Raw genomic sequence first — 4,437 nt, forward strand, 5'->3', positions numbered from 1 at the left:
CTGCATTGGCAGGTGGATTCTTAACCACTGCGCCACAAGGGAAGTCCTAGATTCTGACTTTTAAAGTGATATTGTGTGCCTTTAATTGCCCAAACAGAGAGAACTTTTGTTAATTATGGGGATGAATAAGCTCTAAGTATTGTGCTGGGATAATTTCTTGAGAGCATAATGTATGTTCTTCCTTCCCCCATTCCAGAAAGTTAATCAATTCTTTTTATGCCCCTTCTCAAATTTATATTTGTAGACTGAAACAGGGTGACCAACTCTCCCAGTTGGTCCAGGACTTGGGGAGGGGGAGTTCCTGGCATGTGGAACTTTCAGTACAAAAACTGGGAAAGTCCCAGGCAAGCTGGGACAAGTTGGTCACCCTAGGCAGAAGTCAGTACAAGATACCTCCCATCCTGGAATTTTTTCTAAACCCTGAGTTCACTGAAGAGAAGTGGCCCTAAGGGCAAAGGGAGAGCAGGATACCATATTAATGTAAACTTTTAATTGAAATATAACATATATAATGCACAAATCATAAGTGTGTAGCTGTACAAAATTTCACCAAGTGAACACACATATGTAACTAGTGTCCAGATCAAGGAAGAGAATATTTCTAGGGTCCCAGAAGCCCTCTTGTGCATTCTTTCAGTCACTACCCTTTGAATAACCACCAAAAATAAATTTCCCTCTATCCTTCTGAGCTCTTGGCTAAGACTCCCATAATAAAAGACAGATTAACAGGAGAAAAAAACCAGTTTAATATATATTCCTTCCGTGTACATGGGAGATACCCAGGGAAACTGAGTAAAGCTCTGTAAAATGGCCCAAGACACCACCTTAAATACCATCTTCAAGAGGGGTAAGGAGACCAGTTATGGAAGGTTACCAGAAAAACACAGATTGTTAGCAAGTTTAAGTCCATGCCTTTCTCCACGATGAGAGTTCCTTGTGATTTAGAGTCATCCTCTTTTTCCTGGTACAGAGAGAAAGACACCCTTAAAAATGGAGATTAACTTTAGAAATGTAAATTTCCCTCACAAAAGAGTAAATTCTGGGCTTCCCTGGTGGCGCAGTGGTTGAGAGTCCGCCTGCCGATGCAGGGGACACGGGTTCGTGCCCTGGTCTGGGAAGATCCCACATGCCGTGGAGGGGCTGGGCCCGTGAGCCATGGCCGCTGAGCCCGCGCGTCCGGAGCCTGTGCTCCACAAGGGGAGAGGCCACAGCAGTGAGAGGCCCGCATACCGCAAAACAAAAAACAAAAATAAAGAGAATAAATTCTACTCTGATTTTAGAGCTTCTCCTGTGTCTACTTTTTCTCAGAAATACGCCACCTCAAAATAATCCTTATGCCAAAGAGGCATAATTGGAGGTGGTATATTCTGCTATCCTTCAACTAGTATCCTTCCTTAAGTACTTTAGATCAGTTTTACCTGGTTTTAAAATTTATATAAATGAAACCATACAGTTTGTACTTGTTGGGGAGGAAGAAAGTTTCCTTTATCCTTCCAAGTCCTTCTGGCCAGTCTAAAAGTTAAATTGACAGGAGACAGATTAACAGGAGACAATCAAACAAACATTTATTAACATGTTTACGGGGGAGAGACCCAGAAAAACTGAGTAACTCACCAAAATGGCCAAAGCCTTCCCCTTATATACCATCCACAGCTAAACAAAAAGGAGGATGGCTGAGGGTGGAGAGAGTCAGTTATGGGAGGTTCCCAGGAAAAGCACAGTAAACAAGGGTGATTGTGATGCAGATTTAAGTCAGTGCCTTCTCCATTGATAGGTTTCTAGATATTTGGTTATCCTCCTCTTCCAGGTACAGAGAGTGAGGCCCTCTTACAAATGGAGATTTCCCTTACAAATGTAAACGTTTCTTACAAAAGGGCAACACCTACTTGGTTTTCAGAGCCCTTTGATGTCTGCTGTTTCTCTCGGAAAATAATCGCTTAAAACAATTAATATGGCAAAGAGACATATTTTAGGGTGGCAAATTCTACTCTTCTAAATGTTCTTGTTTCTCGTTTTCTTTCATTTAACATTAAGATTGTGAGATTCATCCATGTTGTTGTGTGTCATGTTGTTTGTTCATTCTTGGTGCTGTATAATATCCCATTGTATGACTGTACCACAATTTATCCTCTCTACCTTTGATGGACATTTGGACTGTTTCCAGTTTGGGGCTGTTATGAGCAGTGTTACTATGAATACGTTTATTGATAGGGAGAGAAAAGGGGCAGTGATTTGGCAGAATCTCAGGAAGGCAGCAATGCTCAAAGGCTTGGTGGACATAGCTATGTGGATCCTCACCTCTGCAAATTCCGTGACCCACGTAGGGCACAAAGCAAAGGACTGCTGTATCTCAAGGGAAACTCAGTCTTTGACAACAGAATAATCAGCTATGATGAAATGAAGATGAGGGGCCTGCTTGGAGCTAGCTAAACTGCAGGTTAAAGACATAGTCTAACAGATAGCCGATTCTGCCCAAGAATTCTGACACTAACTACAAGTGCAAGGCTTTCTTTCTTTTTTTTTCAGTTTTATTGAGATATAATTGGCACACAATACTGTATAATTTTAAGGTGTACAGCATACTGACTTGACATACATATACTGCAAAATGATTACCACAAGGTTTAGTTAATAGCCATTGCCTCATATAGTTACCAAAACAAAAAAAAATTTTTTTTGAGATGAGAACTTTTAGGATCTAGTATTCTCTCAGCAACTTTCAAATGTACCATACAATAGTGTTAGCTATCATGTTGTACATTACATCCCCAATATATATCCTCCTCAACTTACAATGAGGTTACGTCCAGATAAACCAATTGTAAGTTGAAAACATTGTAAGTCAAAAATGAACTTAATACACCTAACCTACTGAACATCATAGCTTGGTCTAACCTACCTTAAATGTGCTCAGAACATTTACATTACCTTACACTTGGGCAAAATCATGTAACACAAAACGTATTTTATAATGAAGTGTTAAATATCTCATGTAATTTATTGAATTCTCTACTGAAAGTGAAAAACAGAATGGCTGTATGGGTACAGAATGGTTGTAAGTGTATTGGTTGTTCACTCTCATGATCATGTGCCTGACTGGGAGCCATGGTTCACTTCTGCTGCCCAATGTCATGAGAGAATATTGTCGCACATATCCCTAGCCTGGGAAAAGATCAAAGTTCAAAGTATAGTTTCTGTGGAATGTGTATCACTTTCGCACCATTGTAAAGTCAAAAATGGTAAGTTGAACCATCATAAGTCAGGGACTACCTGTACTTATTTATCTTGTAACTGGAAGTTTGTGACTTTTGGCCGCCTTCATCCAATTCACCCATCCCCCACCCCCACCTTTAGTAACAAGGAATCTGATCTCTTTTCTATGATCTTGGTTTTTTGTTTTGTTTTAGATTCCACATATGAGATCATACAATATTAATCTTCTCTGTCTGACTTATTTCACTTAGCATAATCTTGTCACAGTCCATCCATCTTGTTGCAAATGGCGGGATTTCTTTCTTTTTCATGGCTGCATAATATTTCATTATATATATATATATATATATATAAATAATCACATACACACTATATATATATAACTTTTTCTTTATTGATTCATCCATTGATGGACACTTAGGTTGTTTCCATGTTTGGGCTATTGTAAATAGTGCTGTAGTGAACATGGGGGTGCAGATATCTCTTCAATATAATGATTTCATTTCCTTTAGATATATACCCAGAAGTGGAATTGCTGGATTTTATAGTAGTTCTATTCTTAATTTTTTGCGGAACCTCCATAGTTTTTCTATCGTGGCTGCACCAATTTACATTCCCACCAACAGTGCTAAGCAGAGGTATCTCAAACCACCTTCAGGTTAGATATTTCCCTAGAAAGACTAACATAACTCAACGAAACCTATCATATTCACAGTTACATTTATTATAGGAAAAAGACACATTAAAATCAGCCAAAAATGTATACATAGGGCATAGTCTGGGAGTGTTCCAGAGGGTTCCAAACTCAGAGATTCCGTTGTCCTCAGGATGCATTACCCTTCTGACATGGGTATGTAACAGTATTCCATGTGTATTCTCAATCTGGGAAGTTCATCCAAGCTTTATTTGTTCAGAGTTTTTATTGGGGCTTCATTATGTAGGTATGATTGATTGAAATGTGGTTGAATGGAACCTCCATCCCCCACCTCCCTGATAGGGAGTGCCCTATCAGGGCACTATCAGTGACTAACCTCTCTATGGTTAGTCTTCCTAGTATGGCCAGCTACACAGAGTCACTAACATAAAATGTCAGGTGTGGTCCAAGGAGCTCACTATGCATAACAAAGACACTCCTATCACAAGGGAATTTCCAAGTGTTTAGAAGTTACCTCCAAGAGCGAGGACAAAGGCCAGACCACTCTTTTGGCGAGATCAAATTCCTTA

Source organism: Aethalodelphis obliquidens, unplaced genomic scaffold (genome assembly GCF_003676395.1).
Source record: "Aethalodelphis obliquidens isolate GAN/ISIS:26980383/991018 unplaced genomic scaffold, ASM367639v1 scaffold98, whole genome shotgun sequence".
Taxonomy (NCBI): domain Eukaryota; kingdom Metazoa; phylum Chordata; class Mammalia; order Artiodactyla; family Delphinidae; genus Aethalodelphis; species Aethalodelphis obliquidens.